Source organism: Hyla sarda, chromosome 4 (assembly GCF_029499605.1).
Source record: "Hyla sarda isolate aHylSar1 chromosome 4, aHylSar1.hap1, whole genome shotgun sequence".
NCBI classification, from domain to species: Eukaryota; Metazoa; Chordata; class Amphibia; order Anura; family Hylidae; genus Hyla; species Hyla sarda.
The window spans coordinates 331879282-331902921 of record NC_079192.1 but is presented as its reverse complement, the minus strand read 5'-3'; positions in this window follow the sequence as shown (position 1 = coordinate 331902921).

Genomic DNA, 23640 nt, shown 5'->3' with positions numbered 1-23640 from the left:
ATGACTGGGCAGATCTCCTCCCATGGGCCGAATTCTCGTATAACTTCAGAGTCTCTGAGTCTTCCTCCAAATCCCCATTTTTCGTGGTGTACGGCCGTCACCCTCTTCCCCCCCTCCCTACTCCCTTGCCCTCTGGTCTGCCCGCTGTGGATGAAATTTCTCGTGACCTTTCCATCATATGGAGAGAGACCCAAAATTCTCTCTTACAGGCTTCATCACGCATGAAGAAGTTCGCGGATAAGAAAAGAAGAGCTCCCCCCGTTTTTTCCCCTGGAGACAAGGTATGGCTCTCCGCTAAATATGTCCGCTTCCGTGTCCCTAGCTACAAGTTGGGACCACGCTATCTTGGTCCTTTCAAAATTTTGTGTCAAATTAATCCTGTCTCTTATAAACTTCTTCTTCCTCCCTCTCTTCGTATCCCTAATGCCTTTCACGTCTCTCTTCTCAAACCACTCATCCTCAACCGTTTTTCTCCCAAATCTGTTCCTCCCACTCCTGTTTCCGGCTCCTCGGACATCTTCTCGGTCAAAGAAATTTTAGCTGCCAAAAAGGTCAGAGGGAAAAATTTTTTTTTAGTGGACTGGGAGGGTTGTGGTCCTGAAGAGAGATCCTGGGAACCTGAGGACAACATCCTAGACAAAAGTCTGCTCCTCAGGTTCTCAGGCTCTAAGAAGAGGGGGAGACCCAAGGGGGGGGGTACAGTTACGCCGAGCGCTCCGGGTCCCCGCTCCTCCCCGGAGCGCTCGCTTCACTCTCCCCGCGGCAGCGCTCCGGTCACGTCCTCTGACCCGGGGCGCTGCGATTCCGCTGCCAGCCGGGATGCGATTCGCGATGCGGGTAGCGCCCGCTCGCGATGCGCACCCCGGCTCCCCTACCTGACTTTCTCTCCGTCTGTTCTGTCCCGGCGCGCGCGGCCCCGCTCCCTAGGGCGCGCGCGCGCCGGGTCTCTGCGATTTAAAGGGCCACTGCGCCGCTGATTGGCGCAGTGGTTCCAATCAGTGTGTTCACCTGTGCACTTCCCTATATCACCTCACTTCCCCTGCACTCCCTTGCCGGATCTTGTTGCCTTAGTGCCAGTGAAAGCGTTCCTTGTGTGTTCCTTGCCTGTGTTTCCAGACCTTCTGCCGTTGCCCCTGACTACGATCCTTGCTGCCTGCCCCGACCTTCTGCTACGTCCGACCTTGCTTTTGCCTACTCCCTTGTACCGCGCCTATCTTCAGCAGCCAGAGAGGTGAGCCGTTGCTAGTGGATACGACCTGGTCACTACCGCCGCAGCAAGACCATCCCGCTTTGCGGCGGGCTCTGGTGAAAACCAGTAGTGGCTTAGAACCGGTCCACTAGCACGGTCCACGCCAATCCCTCTCTGGCACAGAGGATCCACTACCTGCCAGCCGGCATCGTGACACGTACTAATTTGGTTAAAAAGTTTGAGATTTTTTTTAAAGCGGTGCAATAATAGAAAAACATGTAATCATGGGTATCAATTTTAATGGTATTGACCCACAAAATAAAAAAAACATATAATTTTTACACTAATATGTACAGTGTGAAAACGAAACCCTCCAAAATTTGCTAAATTGTTATTTTAATTTACAAAGTAAAATTGGTCACGCAAAAAACAAGCCCTGATATGAGTCTATTGATGGAAATATAAAAGAGTTGTGGATTTTAGAAGGTGAGGAGGAAGAAACGAAGACGCAAAAATAAAATTGGCCTGGTCAAAATGGTCTTGGTCCTTAAGGGGTTAAAGCAATGGAGAATTGCTACAGATGTGTGGCAAAAAAAGGCTCCCACCTTGTGTCAGATTTTATCTCCATCTTTATTTTCATCCAAGTCTCCTAGTTTGCACTTTACCTGCGCTGGACTTCAAATTTTTGTAGTTGTAATGGGGAATTATATACTGTATTTTCCAGTGTATAAGATGCCTGGGCGTATAAGACGACCCCCAACTTTTACAGTTAAAATATAGAGTTTGGGATATACTCGCTGTATAAGACTACCCCTCTACCGCGACGTACGGTACCTTACCAGTGATTGGCTGGTTGTTGTATACAAAGCCTGCTTGGATTGGTCAGCTCTCCTTGTCTGCCCAACCCTCCTTGTCTTCAAGACTATCAGAGCGGTATATGCCTCTTTTTCCCGTCTGGCCCGACCTTGTATCCTATTACCGTACCTCCTTCTCTGCCTCTCAGATCTCGCACATGCGTCACCCTTGTCTCCCATTAATGTACATCTTTCTCCGCCTCTCTGATCTCACAAATACACAATAGTGCCATCTGTCAGATTTTGCACATGTGCGCCTGCGCCGCCTCTCGGATCTTGCACATTCACGCCTGCGCCACCTCAGATCTCGCACATGCGCACGCTTCACTACAGTCCTCAGGAGCGAGATCTGAGAGGTAGAGAAAGAGGTACGGCAATAGGATACATACAAGGGCGGGCCGAACGGTTGAAAGATGTGTGTTTTTCTGGGCACAGCGCCGCTCTCTCTCTATCCATAACCCCAGGCGGCCCACTCTATCTCTAGTCATACCCCGGGCGTCCCCTCCAACTGCAGCACCTGCCCTATAAGACGACACCCGGCATATAAGATGACCCCCGACTTTTGAGAAAATTTTCCTCGGTTAAAAAGTAGTCTTATATGCCAGAAAATACAGTACTTTATGTAACATTGTAATTGTAATGGGGAATAATATACTTTATGTAACACTCGAAATTTAGTGATTTGATGTTGCATATTTAAAGATACCTTAGTTAAATTCATGCATATATGACCCGCAATTTTATTTGAGAGCCACCCAGTTTCCTTTTCCCATTTATTAATAAGACTAGAAAAAAGAAAAATTTGAGGAGCGGACACACCTGTTCCCACTAACTTTGTCAGTGCACTTACTTCAACGAGGGGAGCCGAAGTCAGTCATGCTCCCCTTGTGCCGATAAGCTTGTCTGTCCCACTTTCGTTCCGGTAGGCTCGTCTCTCCCACTTTTGTTCCTCCAGTATTTTCTTTCAATGGATATTTCGCAGTTAGTGTTCTTCCTAAAGTGTTTCTTTCTTTAAAAGCATATATCAGCAGGGACTTGATTTTTGTAATGTAATGGCATTTATTATGATAAAACAATGAAACTACATTTATTAATAATCACCCTACTGCCATCTTCTCCAATTATTAAATTACATTTTTTATATAATAGTGAAAATCTCTTCTTAATTTTGGTCAGTTCATCAGTGCTTCAAAAATGACATGCTTATGGAGGGCGTGGCCTGAACGGAACATTAAAGGACGCACTTAGTGTGAGCTCCAGCTGAACCGGCAATAACTCAAAGCTGAGTGACTCAAAGCTGAGATTTCTGCTCTAATCTGCACAAAAGTTATACCAAAAGAAAGGGAAAGTGAAAAGGAACAAAGCGGTACCACTTTTACCTGGACCTGAAGCTGATATTTGCCAGCAAGGACCTCCTGGGGCACAGCTGCATGGGAGAAGGAGACGGGGCCGCCATATTAGACCTGGGGGACCATCTATCTATAGCCACAGCAACCCACCCTTCCATCTGAATCTTCCGAATTTGGCATCATCATAAAGGAAATCGCATCAGGATTTATCCTGTACCATACTTACATATCTTTAATCAATATTTTCTATAAACGAGCAGGTTAAAGTCAGTGGCACCATAACTTACCTGTTTGGCGGGAAACTCCTGCAGAGAAAGTTGCCATAGAAACTTTAAAGTCTGTGAGCGCTGTAAAGAGGAAGCTGCCTTTTCACACTGAAGCACAGCAGCCACACAGCTTCAGTTGCTTACCTGAACTCCCGATCCCGCTGATAATCATTTTGTAGACAGAGGAAAGCATATAGATCAATCCGGTACCACTTTCAAACACTTTTAATAGGCATTTCATAACTATAAAATCAGCGGCCATACACACATACCACTTCCATACACACAACCATTCCCCATCACAATTACGGTTCCAGATTCTGGAACATGTCCCACGGAGCAGACGTGGAGGCGACCGCATTAGACAACTTAAGACACATGAAGCTTATTGGATCCATAAACTACAGTCCCTGGAACCCAGAGGACTCAACAGAGAATATGATATTACCCAATTATGATTGTTCTGTTATGATCACTTTACTACATAACATCTTTGTCTCTCTATCTCCATAGGCCCGCTAAGGATGATCGATCCGGATCAATGCTGCGGTGGTTTTCCTACACAGTGCACTGTATCCTTTTTTAACATTGAATTTATTGTTTTCTCTGCACTCACTCTCTTATCATCAAAATTACTCCTATTTTCTCTGTACTCTTTCCATACTTTATATCTCTATCTGCCTCCCCTTTTTCCACTTCCCTCCCTTTTGACTCGATTTCCCCTATATCTTATCGATCCTCACAACTTTTTTTCCCCTATCTATTTTCTGTTCCCTGACTTTTGCTTACTTTATATTTCTCTTATTGGAATTATTCCCCCCTTTCTCCCACCATTATCTTCTATTATCTCATAGTCTTACCTCATATACCTTTCCCCTACGATCATATTACCGACATACTATTGCTCCACACTTTCATATTATTCACACTTCTTTCCCTTTCTATCTTATTTTGTTCCATTCCATACCCTACCCCTTTTCCCAAGACATTGATACACCAGTCATTAGAGATGAGCGAATCGAACTTGACAAACCCGAATTCGTTACGAATTTCATGAAAAATTTGATTTGCAACGAATATGAATATCGCCGCGATTCTATCGCACGAATCGCTTCATTAAACTCCATTTTACAGCGTTCCAGGCTATTGTAGAGCTAAGATGGCGGATCCACATGTGAGTACATGGGGCAGGGGATTATGGGAGGGCGGGAAACAGCGGCAGGAATGAAGGTAGGCGGGCTGACCCTGAATCACATGTGAGATGCAGCCTATCAGTGTTCACTGACCCCTGTGATGTCACAGCCCCTATATAATCGGCGGCCATCTTGCCTCTCTTCATTTCATCTATGCACTCAGATGGAGAGGACGGGACTGTGTGTGTGTGAATAGCTCATACCACAGTGTTACACTGCAACTGCTAGTTACATCAGCATTAAGGAAAGGCAGGAGTGCAGAGTGCTGTGCTGTTACACTGAGAAGGATCATTGATTGCTAAACCTCCTATTCACGTTATTGAGCATTGCAGCAGAGAGGGGCAGATAGCTGTCAGCTGCCTCATACAGATCTCCAAGCTGCCTGAACTTTCTGAAGCATCTTCTCCTCATCTCCTCATTTTTCAGCTCTATTGAGTTTTTTTTTCTCCACAAATCTTCTGCTGCTCAGAATTGTGTGACAGAGTGCAATTTAGGGTTTAATCCCTGTTTTTTTTTTTTTTGGTGGTGCTGCACTGTTGGGTCCTGCTACTGTTCAGAAATAAGTCATATTAGTGTGGACTTTAGTGCCTTTTTACAATTTTTCACCTGTTACTCTGTCTCTGTGCTAAATTCAGTGTTATACCACAGACATTTTTTTTTCCTGAGTACAAATACGCTTAACAGTGGCCTTATCATTGCAAAGGGCCTAAATTCAAGCAAATAGCGTACCATATACCACCTTTTTTTCTGTCTCTGTGCTAAATTGTTATACCACACGTTATACACCTGCCGGTGTATTAAAGAAAAAAAAGTTTTTCCTGAGTACAAATACGCTTTTTCAGTGGCATTATCATTGCAAAGGGCCTACATACAAGCAAATAGCGTACCATATACTACCTTTTTTTCTGTCTCTGTGCTAAATTCAGTGTTATACCACACATTATACACCTGCCGGTGTATTAAAGAGAACATTTTTCTTCCAAGGGATGTGATCCGAGATTTCATTTCTACAAAGTAAAGGAACAAATACTTCAGGCAATGAGAAGACCCAAGGATATACCAGAGAGCTACAAGGACATATTGGTCTTCATAGACCTTTTTCAAACCACCATACAGATGAGAAAAAACTTTCAACAAATAACTATTGCACTCAGGAAAAATGACATACCCTATAAGTGGGGTTTTGAAGTAAAACTACTGATAGCCGATGGACACTCAATGAGGATTGTAACTACACCTGAACAGGGATTGGAGGTATTGTCTAAATGGGACACACCAGAACCCCTAAGAAGCAGGACAAGCTGAAAGACTCTTATATTGCAATATGACATGCTATTGCTATTTCTTTGAGTTTCTCTTTTTTCATTCAGGTTTAAAAGCCTGTCTATCTCTGTCAACAAAAGATGGACAATACAGATTTAAAAGTTAAGTATAATTAACAGTTTATATATTCCTTAATGTTATTGCGGTTTGCAAATCTATAAAAATTTACACCTTTGCTATTTAACCCCTTCCAGCAAAATACAGCTTTTAAACGTCACTGCAGAACAGCAAGGTTATGAAGCAAGCTTAGGAGCTGAGCTCGCATCATACCCGCATGGTCCCGGCTGCTATGAGCAGCCAGGACCCGTGGCTAACTGCGGACATCGCCATTCAAGCAGATGTCCTGTATCAACTCTTTAGATGTGGCGATCAAAGTTGATCGCCGTGTCTAAAGTGAAAGCTTCCCAGCAGCTCAGTTGGGCTGATCGGGCCCACTGCAGTGAAACCTCGGTGTCCCGATCAGCTAGAATGCACAAGGAGGGTCCCTTACCTGCCTCCTCTGCATCAGATCGCCGAATGACTGCTCCGTGCTTGAGAGCCAGGCAGGAGAAGTCAAGCGGCGATAACACTGATCAATGCTATGCTATGTCAATGCATTGATCAGTGCCTGCAATCTGTATAATGCATGTTATAGTCCCCTATGGGGCTATAACACTGTAAAAAAAAAGTTAATAAAGATCATTTAACCCCTCCCCTAATAAAAGTTTGAATCAACCCCCCCTTTCCCATTTAAAAAACAAAAAAAAAACAAATATGTGGTATCGCCGCATGCGTAAATATCAGAACTATAAAAAAAAATATATATATATATATATATAAATATATGTATATATATATATATATATATATATTCATTAAACCGCACGGTCCATGGTGTATAGTAATCACTATGGGAACTCCAGCACAGGATTGCTCAGGTGTGGTGCAGTGTAACCCCCAGTGTGCCACACTGGATCCACATAGTCCTCCGCAAGGAAACAGCACCCAACACCATGTCCAGGTAAAATGCAAGCTACAGGGTCTTTATTGCATCAAGAGAGACAATGCGGTCCATGGTGTAGGTGCAAAAAAATTCCAAAGTCCAAAATAGCGTATTTGTGGTCAATTTTTTAAAAAAAATTAGCACCTCCACAAGAGGTGGGGTCAGACTGATGCTGACAAATTTACCAGTTGACCTTGGGAGTACAGAGTGCTACACAAGCACACCTTTCCCTTATGACATATGGGGATCCTATACTATATTTTGTGTATCTCTTATTGATTATATGGTATCCGGGTGGTGGCTGTTAGAGATGGGCGAACTTTTCAAAAATTCGATTCGGCCGATTCGCCAAATTTTTCGGAAAAAGTTCGTTTTCATCCGAATTTGTTCGCGGCGAATCGATATTAAATAAGGCTATTTCTAGCCTACATACAGCCTCTATAGGGGTATAGAACACTTTGCTGTGTCCTAAAACGCATATGGAGTGTGCTGGGGTAGTGAAATAATATTGTTATTCAGAATAGCATGCAGATTACCGGCATCGCTCTTAGAATCACTGCCGCACAGCACCACAATGACAGAGCCTGGTGGTGGCATCAGTGTCAGGAGACCATATAGTGACTGAATGACATAGCGTGGAGGTGTTGGCAGCATGAGGACACATATAGTGGCAGAATGACACAGCGTCGAGGTGTTGGCAGCATGAGGAGACCATTTAGTGGCTGAATGGCACAGCGAGGAGGTGTTGGCAGCATGAGGACACCATATAGTGGGTGAATGGCACAGCATGGAGGCGTTGGCAGCATGAGGACACCATATAGTGGCAGAAGGACACAGCGTGGAGGTGTTGGCAGCATGAGGACACCATATAGTGGGTGAATGGCACAGCATGGAGGTGTTGGCAGCATGAGGACACCATATAGTGGCAGAATGACACAGCGTGGAGTTGTTGGCAGCATGAGGACACCATATAGTGGCTGAATGGCACAGCTTGGAGGTGTTGGCAGCATGAGGACACCATATAGTGGCTGAATGGCACAGCGTGGAGTTGGCTGATGCACTAGTACACTACACACCAGGGCTTCACAATCCCCCCCCCCAAAAAAAAACACAATATGAGAAGTTTTTGACAAAGATTTCTCATAGGTATCACCCGCTATCCAAAAATTTGAAATTCCCAGACCCAGGCCCCACCTCTGTGGCATCAGTAACCCATATATTGCCTGAAGGACACAGCCTGGAGTTGGCTGATGCACCAGTACACACCAGGGCTTCACAATCCCCCCTCCAAAAAGAACACAATGAGACATTTTTGTCCAAGATTTCTCATTGGTAGCACCTGCTATCCAAAAATGTGAAATTTCCAGAACCAGGCCCCACCCCTGCGGCATCAGCAACCCATATATTGCCTGAATGACACAGCCTGGAGTTGGCTGATGCAAGAGTACACACCAGGGATTCACAATCCCCACCAAAAAACAACACAATTAGAAATTTATGACCAAGATTTCTCATAGGTAGCACCCGCTATCCAAAAAAATTGAAATTCACAGACCCAGGCCCCACCAAAGTGGCATCAGTAACCCATATATTGGCTCAAGGACACAGCCTGGAGTTGGCTGATACACCAGGGCTTCACAATCCCCCCAAAAAAACAAGACCTTGAGAAATGTTTTCACAAAGATTTCTCATATGTTGCACCCGCTATCCCAAATTTTGAAATTCACAGACTCAGTCCCCACCTCTGCGGCATCAGTAACCCATATATTGCATGAAGGACACAGCCTGGAGTTGGCTGATTCAAGAGTACACACCAAGGCTTCACAACTCCCCCCCCCCCCCCCCCAAGAACAACATAATAATAATTTTTTGACAAAGATTCCTATTGTATTTTTTATAAAAACAATCTCAAATGAACGAGTTGATGAGGCCCCAAAATTAAGGACGATGGACCACCAAAAATCATAATTTTCACGAAAAAGGATGAAGAAGCAGAATTAATCCCTCTTTGTATTTTTTTAGTAAAATTTTACGTAATAAATCACACGCAACAAGCGTTCCGTTGTGTAATGGTTATCCTTCTGGAAATTTCAAATGTATTACCCTGTTTCCCCAAATGTAGGACATCCTTGGAAGATAAAACTTACTATACCATACCAGGACAAGCTGGCTTGCAATGGCATCTTGCACGTTACCCTTTATTCTGAAACGTGCATCCCTGCAAAAAAGTTTCCAGAGAACATTTGATGCCTGTCAGAAGATTGGCGTGACAGATGCCCGCTGAAGCTAGGCATGAAGGATGCCCGTGAGAAAATGGTCGCCAAAGATGCACATTTCAGAATAAAGGGTAAAGTGCAAGATGCCCGAGAGATGTTGAATTCTAAAAAGCAGCAGGTGGGTTTTACAGTAAAACCGCCAAAATTGATGGCTGCCCGGGAAAATATCAGCCTGAAGAGGAACGCATCGGCCATCACTATGAACTCCGCCATTGCTCAATGGTCCCCATTTATGGAAACATTACCAAGACCATCCAGATTTCACAGCAGAAAACCATTACCCCAGGTCTTAGTAACAGCGTTAAGGGAATGCAAATAAATGTTGTCAACCATCAACTGAATGGCACAGCATGGAGGTGTTGGCAGCATGAGGACACCATATAGTGGCTGAATGGCACAGCGTGGAGATGTTGGCAGCATGAGGACACCATACAGTGGCTGAATGGCACAGCGTGGAGTTGGCTGATGCACGAGTACACTACACACCAGGGCTTCACAATCCCCCCCAAAAAACAACACAAAAGGAGAAATGTTTGACAAAGATTTCTCATAAGTAGCACCCGTTATCCAAAAATGTTAAATTCCCAGACCCAGGCCCCACCTCTGCGGCATCAGGAACCCATATATTGCCTGAAGGACACAGCCTGGAGTTGGCTGATGCACCAGTTCACACAGGGCTTCACAATCCGCCCCAAAATCAACAAAATTGTATACATTTAAAAAAAAAATGTATACACTTGTGTAAGAACAAGCGCATATCCAACATTTCAGAAGACTCTATGATGCAGGACGGTCGACCACCCAAAGACTTTCTTCTCAAAAATAATAAACCACACAATGTTTGAAATTATTTAAAAAAAAATGATTACATATGTGTGTATGCGTATCTGTCGCCAAAAGATCAGATCCAAAATGATTAAGCAGAGTTAATCCCTCTCCGGATTTTTTTAAATTTTATTTTCATTAAAAAATCACACGCAACAAGCGTTCCGTTGTGTAATGGTTAGCATTCTGCAAAATTCAATTTTATTACTGATAAAATTGTTAGTAAATTTAACAATAACACTACCCAAGAGTGTTTAATTACCCCATACATTGCACCAGGAGCAGTCAGGAGTAGGCCTCAGCGGTACCCAAGAGGCTTTAATAAACCCTTACCTTGCCCGATCAATTGCGAGATCGAGCAATAACAAGTGTGTTATGGCCTCAGATGTCCTGGGCCGCACTAGCGCTCCACTGAACGGATTAGCGTGTCTCTATCTTTCAAGGACAGGTGCGTGTTACACGCTGAAACCAGTTCGTGATAGGGATCTGGGATTGCAATTATTTACCCTTAAAACGAGGAATTACCAGTAAGTGAGGGTCATAAGCTTGCGTTGATTAAGTCCCTGCCCTTTGTACACAATGCCTGTCGCTACAACCAATTGGATTGGTTAGTGAGGTCCTAAGATCGGCCCAGGCGGGGTAGGAGAAGGCCCTGGCAGAGTGCAGAGAATTTAACGATCATTGTTGAAATTTGCATTAAGCATGTATTTAGCTACTGCTAAACATCCAAAAATTTAAGGCCCAAGGCCAGAGGCACCAGGGAGGCAAGTAGTTTGTGAAAGACACAGAATGAGTCTGGAGCAGTCATTCGCAGTACCCAAGAGCGTTTCATAACCCCTTACATTTAAAGATCAATGTTTACATTTGCATTAAGCATGTATTTACTTACTGCTAAACATCCAAAAATTTAAGGCCTAAGGCCAGATTCACCAGGGAGGCAAGATGTTTGTGAAAGACACAGAATGAGTCTGTAGCAGTCATTCGCAGTACCCAAGAGGGTTTCATAACCCCTTACATCTAAAGATCAATGTTTACATTTGCATTAAGCATGTATTTAGCTACTGCTAAACTTCAAAAAATTACAGGCCCAAGGCCAGAAGCATCAGTTTCCCCCATATTAGGAGCATCGTTGTCCCCCAGATCAGGAGCATAGATGTCCCCCAGATTAGGCAGCATAGATGTCCCCCATATTAGCAGCATAGATGTCCCCCAGATAAGGCAGCATAGATGTCCCCCAGATTAGGAGCATAATTGTCCCCCAGATTAGGCAGCATAGATGTCCCCCACATTAGGAGCATAATTGTCCCCCAGATTAGGAGCATAATTGTCCCCCAGATTAGGCAGCATAGATGTCCCCCAGATTAGGCAGCATAGATGTCCCCCAGATTAGGAGCATAGTTGTCCCCCAGATTAGTAGCATAGTTGTCCCCCAGATTAGGCAGCATAGTTGTCCCCCAGTCAGCGCTGGCCGGTCAGAGCCAATCAAAGGGCCGTATGTGGCAAGCGGGCCGTACAATGCCCAGGTCTGCCCCAGAGGGTTTCATAACCAACCATAATAGAGACAATTTTGTTATAGGAGCATGGTCAATCTACTCAACCCATCTGTCATTGGTGGCTGGAAATCCTGGCTGATCCATCCCTGATTAATCTTGAAAAACGTCAGTCTCTCCACATTTTTAGTGGACAGACGAGTTCGCCTTGGGGTGACTATGGCCCCGGCCGCACTAAACACCCGCTCTGATGGCACACTACTGGCCGGGCAGGACAGCTTTTCCAGGGCAAACTCTGCTAGTTTTAGCCATAAATCAAGTTTGGCTGCCCAGAAGTCTAGTGGATTTTCAATGGTTGTTGGCTTGGCCATGTCAAGGTATGCCACCACCTGCTGGTTCAGGTCCTGCTCCATGTCTACCTGCTGCTGATGAGTTGCTTCACTATGTGGGTGAAGAAAGCTACTCATCAGCGACTGTAGACTCAGGCTGCTGCTGATTGAGCTGGTACTGCTCCTCCCACCCCTCCCCTCCCCATGGCAGTGGAAGGTGAGCGCAGAGGGCCCCCCGAGTCAGACCTGCGACTGGATGGACCACGTGGCCGTTAGGCATCAGCCAACTGACTACGTAGAATCTCTCTGTAGTAGGTCAGTTTGTCCTCCCTCTCAGTGAGTGTAAAAAAGGCCCCCATTTTGGGACGGTAGCGAGGGTCTAATAAGGTGGAGATCCAGAAGTCATCCCGCTGACGAATTTTGACAATTCGGGGGTCACTACGCAAGCAACTGAGCATGCATTGTGCCATTTGCGCCAGTGACTCGAAGGGACTACCTGCCTCCATCTCCACTGCATACTGCCACGGTGTGTCTGGGTCCTCTGTCTCAACTTCCTCATAACCCTCCAGCTCCTCTGGCTGCTCCTGCTCCTCCTCTCCTGTCCGAAGACTAAAAACACCGGCAATCTCATCCAACCTAAACTGTGCTCCACTTTGCCCCTCATCATCCTCCTCCTCCAGTTCAGCCCCCACAGGGCTCATGTAGCCTTGAGATGTAGGCACAACGTCTCCATTGCCGTGACCAGCCATGGTTTCAATCATTTGTTGTAGGAAATGTGGGAGTGGAATTACGTAGTTCATGGCGTAATCCAGGCGACTCACAAATAATGTGGCTTCCTCAAAGGGCCTCAGCAAACGGCAGGTGTCACGTATGAGCTGCCACTGGTTCACATTGAAGTTATACAGGGGAGTACTCCTATCTGCTTGGATCATCAATAAATCGGTGATGGCTTTTCTTTGTTCGTATAGTCTGTCCAACATATAGAGGGTGGAATTCCAATGTGTGGTAACGTCACAAAGAAGACTATGTTGTGGGATACCGTTCTGACGCTGCAGCTCAAGGAAGGTGTGCTTGGCAGTATACGAGTGGCTGAAGTGCATGCACAGTTTCCTTGCCATTTTCAGGATGTTTTGCAAATGGGGTGAAGACTTGAGGAAGTGCTTGACAACCAGATTCAACATGTGTGCCATGCAGGGCGCATGTTTCACACTTCCTTGTTGATGTTCTTCCACATTTACCCAGTGAGCCGTAAAAGACAAGTATTGTCCCTGCCCTTAGTTACAGCTCCACACGTTGGTGCTGCCGTGCACTTTTGAACACACCGACAGGCTCAAGGACTGGCCCACCTTCTCTTGTACAAACTTATGCAGGGTTGGTACTGCCTTCTTAGCAAAGAAATTGCGGCTTGGGACTCTCCACCTCGGCTCGGCACAAGCCATCAATTCTCTGAAAGGTGCAGAGTCCATCACTTGAAAAGGGAGGGACTGCAACACCAGCAACTTGGACAGGAGCACATTCAACTTCTGCGCCGTTGGATGAGTGGGCACATACTGTTGTGTCTTGGACATGGCTTCGCCGATGGATTGTTGGCAGAATGGCTGACTAAAAGCGGGAGAAGCAGGAGCGACAGAAGGAGGGTTTAACACATAGCTCCCTTCGGCTGAGGTGGTGGAGCCTTGGCTGGATGAAGGAGGGAGCGGATGGCCACTGGGTGATGCAGCAGGCTGGACCACTACATCGGAGCCACGGTTCTCCCAGGCTGCTTTATGGTGGTGAAGCATGTGTTGACGTAGGGCCGTGGTGCCGACATTGGGACCCTGGCCATGCTTCACCTTCTGCCGACAGATCTTGCATGTGGCTACGTGAACCTCCTCCGGATGCCTTATGAAAAACTTCCACACCGCCGAGTAGCTGATTTTCCCACCCGCAGTCCGCACTAATTGATTGCTACTGGCGCCGTCTCCAGGAACCCCTGTTCCACTACCTCCCGGAAAGGTAGGCTGCCGCGAAGCAGGTGGTCTCCCCCGGGCACGTTTGGCTCCTGAATTTCCACTACTGCCACCACGCTGACTGCGAACCGTGCTACCACCTTGCTGCCTCAAGGGCAACCTGCAACTCTCTTCTCCTGATGATGATGAAGCGTCTTCTGCACCCGGCTCCCAATTGCGATCGGCTTCATCATCATCAACAGTTGTGTGCACGTCACTGATGTCCTCCTCAGGTTCCCCAACAGTGTCTGCTTCAGGACCCTGAACACTTGCAACACCGCCTCCCACGTCACTCTCCGCATCACTACTTGGCTGCCTAGCGGAGCAAGCGGCGCATGTCTCCTCCCCTTCTTGGCTGTCCAGTAGGTGCTGTCTGTCCTCTATTGGATCATCCTCAGTAAATAGTGGAGCTGAACCCACAGCATAAGATACTTCTTTAGGAGAGGGAACAGCATAGGACAAAGGCAATGGGAGGACACGGACTGCTCCTGGGCCATGCCAACTGAGGGTTGTGTCTGAGGAGCCCACCGACTGTTGGCTGGGGATGTCAGATGTCACTTGTGATGATGTGGATGAGCGTGTTAACCAATCGACAATGGCAGATGGGTTGCTGGTGGAGACACGACCGCTGGCTGATAACGGGAGCTCAGGCCTCTTGCTGCGACTCCTGCTACCAACTCTGCCTGAAGTATTTAGGCCTCTGCCACTCCTCTGTGCACATCCTGGCACTTCTCTGCCTGACATACTTAGTTCGTTTATGAGGGTATTACAATACACTACACTACTCTTTAAACAGTATTTGTCTAGAACAGCAGCAGGTAATTACTTACGGCTGTCCTTGAACAGTATGTAGGCCCTTGACAGATTAACAGGCACTAGATGGTACAATTCTTGGATGTACCTATGCGGTATGCACTGATGAGGGCAGTAATATGCCTAACTATTAGCAGAAAAAACTCTGTATTTTTGTAAAACACCAGCCGGTGGATACTATTGTTTGAATTTGACGGTATGGAGCACCTTGACAGCTTAACAGGTACTAAATGGTACAATACTTGGATGTACGTATGCGGTATGCACTGATGAGGGAAGTAATATGCCTAACCTTTAGCATAAAAAACTCTGTATTTTTGTAAAACACCAGCTGGTGGATACTATTATTTGGACTTTGACGGTTTGGAGCACCTTGACAGCTACTAAATGGTACAATACTTGGATGTACCTATGTGGTATGCACTGATGAGGGAAGTAATAAGCCTAACTATTAGCAGAAAAAACTCTGTATTTTTGTAATACACCAGCCGGTGGATACTATTGTTTGGATTTTAACGGTATGGAGCACCTTGACAGCTTAACAGGTACTAAGTGGTACAATACTTGGATGTACGTATGCGGTATACACTGATGAGGGCAGTATTATGCCTATTACCAGAAAAAAAATCTGCATTTTTGTAAAACACCAGCCGGTGGATAATATTGTTTGGACTCTGACGGTATGGAGCACCTTGACAGCTTAACAGGTACTAAATGGTACAATACTTGCATGTACCTATGCGGTATGCACTGATGAGGGCAGTTATATATGCGTAACTATACGCAGAAAAAACTGTTTAAAAAAAAAAAAACAGCCGGTGAATAGTATTGTTTGGACTTGCACAGTATGTAGCCAGCCCCTTGACAGATTAACAGGTACAAAATGGTGCAAATGCACTACAGTCCACTTAACAATCACGTATTTCTGAACAGCAGCAGGACCCAACAGTGCAGCACCACAAAAAAAAAAAAAATCCAGGGATTAAACCCTAAATTGCACTCTGTCACACAATTTGAGCAGCAGAAGTTTTGTGGAGCAAATAAAAATGAACCCAATTGGGCTGAACAATGAGGAGATAAGATGCTTCAGAAAGTTCAGGCAGCTTGGAGATCTTTATGAGGCAGCGGACAGCTATCTGCCCCTCTCTGCTGCAATGCTCAATAACGTGAATAGGAGGTTTAGCAATCAATGATCCTTCTCAGTGTAACAGCAAAGCATTCTGCACTCCTGCCTTTCCCTAATGCTGATGGGACTAGCAGTTGCAGTGTAACGCTGTGGTATGAGCTATTCACACACACGCAGTCCCGTCCTCTCCCTCTGAGTGCATAGATTAAATGAAGAGAGGCAAGATGGCCACCGATTATATTGGGGCTGTGACATCACAGGGGTTAGTGAACACTGATAGGCTGCATCTCACATGTGATTCAGGGTCAGCCCGCCTACCTTCATTCCCGCCGCTGTTTCCCGCCCTCCCATAATCCCCTGCCCCATGTACTCACATGTGGATCCACCATCTTAGGTCCCCAATAGCCTGGAATGCTGTAAAATGGAGTTTAATGAAGCGATTCGTGCGATAGAATCGCGGCGATATTCATATTCCTTGCGAATCAAATTTATCCTCACATTCCCTAAATGGTTTCTCCCCTTAGGAAGTCGCAATGTAGGGGCATTGGTGTGAGCTACTGATCAGATTAACACATTCTATATGCTATATACTGATCTTAGTGGAGATATAATTATTGCCCTCTAACAGATTGCTGACAATAGCAGTCAGCGGGACCACATTCCTCACACGGTTGTATATTGGTGCTGATTATGGTACCATTATTATTTATCTTTTTAGCGATTTATTTTATGGCAATTATTATGAAACGTTACGTTTTAAGGACATCAAGTATACTAATTCACTACTTATTGCCTTGATTCTTTTTGGTTTGCAGACAACCTTTAAGGTCTGTTCTTCCTTCCAAAATGGATTACACATACTTTTCCCACAGATTCCAAACATACTCCAGATTGGAACAAAAATCACTGACATTTCAGCAGTGGTGTCTAGCGAAATTGGGAACATTACATGGAGTGATCATGCTCCAATTATACTTAAAATATCTACACCTCTTTTACCGAACACCATTCCGGAATGGAAACTTAGTTAATTTTTATTAACAATCCCTGATATCTATAAAAGCATTGAGGGAGACATCAAAATCTTTAGATTAAATGAAAACTCTGTAAAGGACCCTATTAATTTATGGACAGTCCATAAAACAGTCCTTAGAGGACAATTTATCAAATCAGTACACTAGGTTCCGTAAAAAAAAACATAAAAAATAAATAAACGACACCATGACACTCCTTAACACTTTAGAATCTGAACATGAACGGAATAACCCATTATCTGTTCTTCAGCAACTAAGAGAAACTGGTATTAAACTATGCAACTTGCTTAGAGGAGAATTTGACAAGGCTACTAGATCCACGAGAGCAAATCACTATGCTAACATTGTCAAGCCCACCTCATATACAGCACGTAGAGCCAAAGGTGTTAGGAGCACAACTAGAATAGCTTACCTCCAAGATCAGGCCTCCAACACTAAAATAATTCACCCTAAAAATATTGCAGATAATATAGCACATTTCTACAAAAACTTGTATAACCTTAAACTTGATCCACACGCTAAAGAAGGTATTAGGAAATGCCTAGACCAATGTAATCTACCTAAAATTAACCAGATAGATGTGGAATTGTTGATTCAGAACAAGAAATAAAACAAGCCATAAGTGAGCTACCTAACAATAAATCCCCAGGGCCAGACGGCTTTATGTCTGAAAACTTAATTAGTTTAGCAGAACTATTAACTCCCTATCTCCCAAAAACTTTCAATAGAGCCTTCACATCAGGACAGCTACCCCAGGACAAACCTGGTAAAAATCCTGATCAACCGGCAAACCTCAGGCCCATTTCCCTATTAAATCCCGATCTAAAACTATAAGTGAAGATATTGGCAACTAGACTCTATTGCACTGTTCCTAACAAACTCAGACCAGACAGGCTTCACACTAGGCCGCCAAACTTTTGACGCAACAAGACGAGTACTGAATTTAGTGTCATTGGTGGAAAAAACAAGGACGCCTTCTCCACTCCTATCACTGGATGCAGAGAAGGCATTTGATAGGGTTAATTGGACATTTCTAAAGGAAACATTGAAAAAATATAATATTCCATATCCTTTTATCACAGCAATTTTTTCCATGTATGACGTCCCTGTAGCCAAGGTTCGGGTCAATGGTTGCCTGTCCGACCCATTTACAATCAGCAACGGAACAAGACAGGGGTATCCACTGTCCCCACTTCTCTTTGTCTTGACAATAGAACCCCTAGCCAACCGCATCCTACTCAATGAAAAAAATTTAAGGAATACCCCACCCAGGTGGAGCCAGTAAAATTAGATTGTTTGCTGATGATATACTCTTACTTTTAACCAGACCTGAGACAACATTGACAGCAGTTCAATCTGAACTCGCAGCATATAGTGCTGTTTCCCAACATAAAGTTAAAGGACATCTGCAGTGCTGGGCAAAATTACGAATTACTGAGGAGAAGTGAAAGTAAAACTACATGCCTTGTGCTTACTACCTGTAAGCTGCTGCCCTCCCCCTGTTCTATCCCCCGAGCAAATTATTATATTGTAACGCCCACATCTCCCTCCTATATGCATATACCCTTCCCTTCTGCTCATCTCCCCCTCCCCATGCTGGCTCCTGTCCAGTGATGAAGCAGCTGCCTTCGTGCTCACTATAGACAGACAGTCTGCATAGCTAGAATCAGCAGTGTCGGCACTGGAGAGTGGATAGGGAAAGTAAAAATGGTAAAAAAAAACATAATTGTTTTGTCTATAAAACTGTCCTCATAGGGGTCCCTCCATCTTTTTCACAACTACAACTCCAAGCATGCCCAGTTATTTTTTATGCTGTTCGGGCATGCTGGGAATTCCAGTGATGCCTCCAGCTGTTGCAAGACTACAAATCCCAGCATGCCCTGTCAGCTTTCTGCTGTATGTGCATGCTTGGAGTTGCAGAGGTGACTCCAGCTGTTGCAAGACTACACATCCCAGCATGTCCTAACAGCTTTCTGCTGTTCGTGCATGCTTGGAGTTGCAGTGGTGCCTCCAGCTATTGCAAGACTACACATCCCAGCATCCCCTGACAGCTTTCTGCTGTATGTGCATGCTTCGACTTGCAGAGGTGACTCCAGCTGATGCATGACTACACATCCCAGCATGCCCTGACAGCTTTCTGCTGTATGTGCATGCTTGGAGTTGCAGTGGTGCCTCCAGCTGTTGCAAGACTACACATCCCAGCATGCCCTGAGAGCTTTCTGCTGTACGTGCATGCTTGGAGCTGCATTTGTGCCTCCAGCTGTTGCAAGACTACAAATCCCAGCATGTCCTGTCAGCTTTCTGCTGTTCGTGCATGCTTGGATTTGCAGCGGTGCCTCCAGCTGTTGCAAGACTACAAATCTCAGCATGTGTGATCCAGTGTATACAGCAAAGCTGGGTGTGTGATCGAGTGTTTACAGCAGAGTCAAGTGTGTGATCATATGTATACAGCAGAGCCGAGTGTGTGATCGAGTATATAAAGCAGAGCCGAGTGTGTGATCATATGTATAGAGCAGAGCCGAGTGTGTGATCATATGTATACAGCAGAGCCGAGTGTGTGATCATATGTATACAGCAGAGCCGAGTGTGTGATCGTGTGTATACAGCAGAGCTGAGTGTGTGATCGAGTGTATACAGGAGAGCCGAGTGTGATTGTGTGTATATCAGAGCCGAGTGTGTGATTGTGTGTATACAGCAGAGCCGAGTGGTGACCGGGTGCATACAGCAGTGCCGAGTTTGTGATCGTGTGTATACAGCAGAGCTGAGTGTGTGATAGAGTGTATACAGCAGAGCAGAGGCTCTGCTGTATACACTGGATCACACACTCGGCTCTGCTGTATACACACAATCACACACTCGGCTCTGCTTTATACACACAATCACACACTTGGCTCTGCTATATACACACAATCACACTCGGCTCTCCTGTATACACTCAATCACACAAGTAGTCTCCTGGGAGTTGTAGTTCACCAACACCTCTATTGTATCTCAGTAGACTCCTGGGATTTGTAGTTCACCAACACCTCTATTGTATCTCTGTAGTTTTCTGGGTGTTGTAGTTCACCAACACCTATATTGTATCTCTGTAGTCTCCTGGGATTTGTAGTTCACAAACACCTCTATTGTATCAGTAGTCTCCTGGGAGTTGTAGTTCACCAACACCTATATTGTATCTCTGTAGTCTCCTGGGAGTTGTAGTTCACCAACTCTTCTATTGTATCAGTAGTCTCCTGGGGGTTGTAGTTCACCAACACCTCTATTGTATCTTTGTAGTCTCCTGGGAGTTGTAGTTCACCAACACCTCTATTGTTTCAGTAGTCTCCTGGGATTTGTAGTTCACCAACACCTCTATTGTATCTCAGTAGTCTCCTGGGAGTTGTAGTTCACCAACACCTCTTTTGTATCAGTAGTCTCCTGGGGGTTGTAGTTCACCAACACCTCTATTGTATCTTTGTAGTCTCCTGGGAGTTGTAGTTCACCAACACCTCTATTGTTTCAGTAGTCTCCTGGGATTTGTAGTTCACCAACACCTCTATTGTATCTCAGTAGTCTCCTGGGATTTGTAGTTCACCAACACCTCTATTGAATCTCCGTAGTTTCCTGGGGGTTGTAGTTCACCAACACCTATATTGTATCTCTGTAGTCTCCTGGTAGTTGTAGTTCACCAACTCCTCTATTGTTTCAGTAGTCTCCGGGGATTTGTAGTTCACCAACACCTCTATTGTATCTCTGTAGTCTCCTGGGAGTTGTAGTTCACCAACACCTCTATAGTATCAGTAGTCTCCTGGGGGTTGTAGTTCACCAACACCTCTTTTGTATCTCTGTAGTCTCCTGGGAGTTGTAGTTCACCAACACCTCTATTGTATCAATAGTCTCCTGGGGGTTGTAGTTCACCAGCACCTCTTTTGTATATCTGTAGTCTCCTGGGATTTGTAGTTCACCAACACCTCTATTGTATCTCAGTAGTCTCCTGGGAGTTGTAGTTCACCAACACCTCTATTGTATCAGTAGTCTCCTGGGGGTTGTAGTTCACCAGCACCTCTTTTGTATATCTGTAGTCTCCTGGGATTTGTAGTTCACCAACACCTCTATTGTATCTCTGTAGTCTCCTGGGAGTTGTAGTTCACCAACACCTCTATTGTATCAATAGTCTCCTGGGGGTTGTAGTTCACCAACACCTCTATTGTATCTCAGTAGTCTCCTGGGAGTTGTAGTTCACCAACACCTCTATTGTATCAGAAGTCTCCTTGGGGTTGTAGTTCACTAACACCTCTATTGTATCTCTGTAGTCTCCTGGGGGTTGTAGTTCACCAACACCTCTATTGTATCTCAGTAGTCTCCTGGGATTTGTAGTTCACCAACACCTCTATTGTATCTCAGTAGTCTCCTGGGAATTGTAGTTCACCAACTCCTCTATTGTTTCAGTAGTCTCCTGGGATTTGTAGTTCACGAACACCTCTATTGTATCTCTGTAGTCTCCTGGGAGTTGTAGTTCACCAACACCTCTATTGTATCAGTAGTCTCCTGGGGGTTGTAGTTCACCAACACCTATATTGTATCTCAGTAGTCTCCTGGGATTTGTAGTTCACCAACACCTCTATTGTATCTCTGTAGTCTCCTGGGATTTGTAGATCATCAACACCTCTATTGTATCAGTAGGCTCCTGGGAGTTTTAGTTCACCAACATCTATATTGTATCTCTGTAGTCTCCTGGGAGTTGTAGTTCACCAACTCCTCTATTGTATCAGTAGTCTCCTGGGGGTTGTAGTTCACCAACACCTCTATTGTATCTCCGTAGTCTCCTGGGAGTTATAGTTCACCAACTCCTCTATTGTTTCAGTAGTCTCCTGGGATTTGTAGTTCACCAACACCTCTATTGTATCTCAGTAGTCTCCTGGGAGTTGTAGTTCACCAACACCTCTATTGTATCAGTAGTCTCCTGGGGGTTGTAGTTCACCAACACCTATATTGTATCTCAGTAGTCTCCTGGGATTTGTAGTTCACCAACACCTCTATTGTATCTCTGTAGTCTCCTGGGAGTTGTAGTTCACCAACACCTATATTGTATCTCTGTAGTCTCCTGGGAGTTGTAGTTCACCAACTCCTCTATTGTATCAGTAGTCTCCTGGGGGTTGTAGTTCACCAACACCTCTATTGTATCTCCGTAGTCTCCTGGGAGTTGTAGTTCACCAACTCCTCTATTGTTTCAGTAGTCTCCTGGGATTTGTAGTTCACCAACACCTCTATTGTATCTCAGTAGTCTCCTGGGAGTTGTAGTTCACCAACACCTCTATTGTATCAGTAGTCTCCTGGGGGTTGTAGTTCACCAACACCTCTATTGTATCTCTGTAGTCTCCTGGTAGTTGTAGTTCACCAACTCCTCTATTGTTTCAGTAGTCTCTGGGGATTTGTAGTTCACCAACACCTCTATTGTATCTCTGTAGTCTCCTGGGAGTTGTAGTTCACCAACACCTCTATAGTATCAGTAGTCTCCTGGGGGTTGTAGTTCACTAACACCTCTATTGTATCTCTGTAGTCTCCTGGGGGTTGTAGTTCACCAACACCTCTATTGTATCTCAGTAGTCTCCTGGGATTTGTAGTTCACCAACACCTCTATTGTATCTCAGTAGTCTCCTGGGATTTGTAGTTCACCAACTCCTCTATTGTTTCAGTAGTCTCCTGGGATTTGTAGTTCACGAACACCTCTATTGTATCTCTGTAGTCTCCTGGGAGTTGTAGTTCACCAACACCTCTATTGTATCAGTAGTCTCCTGGGGGTTGTAGTTCACCAACACCTATATTGTATCTCAGTAGTCTCCTGGGATTTGTAGTTCACCAACACCTCTATTGTATCTCTGTAGTCTCCTGGGATTTGTAGTTCATCAACACCTCTATTGTATCAGTAGGCTCCTGGGAGTTTTAGTTCACCAACACCTATATTGTATCTCTGTAGTCTCCTGGGAGTTGTAGTTCACCAACTCCTCTATTGTATCAGTAGTCTCCTGGGGGTTGTAGTTCACCAACACCTCTATTGTATCTCCGTAGTCTCCTGGGAGTTGTAGTTCACCAACTCCTCTATTGTTTCAGTAGTCTCCTGGGATTTGTAGTTCACCAACACCTCTATTGTATCTCAGTAGTCTCCTGGGAGTTGTAGTTCACCAACACCTCTATTGTATCAGTAGTCTCCTGGGGGTTGTAGTTCACCAACACCTATATTGTATCTCAGTAGTCTCCTGGGAGTTGTAGTTCACCAACACCTCTATTGTATCTCTGTAGTCTCCTGGGAGTTGTAGTTCTCCAACACCTATATTGTATCAGTAGTCTCCTGGGAGTTGTAGTTCACCAACACCTCTATTGTATCTTCGTAGTCTCCTGGGAGTTGTAGTTCACCAACTCCTCTATTGTTTCAGTAGTCTCCTGGGATTTGTAGTTCACCAACACCTCTATTGTATCTCAGTAGTCTCCTGGGAGTTGTAGTTCACCAACACCTCTATTGTATCAGTAGTCTCCTGGGGGTTGTAGTTCACCAACACCTCTATTGTATCTCAGTAGTCTCCTGGGATTTGTAGTTCACCAACACCTCTATTGTATCTCAGTAGT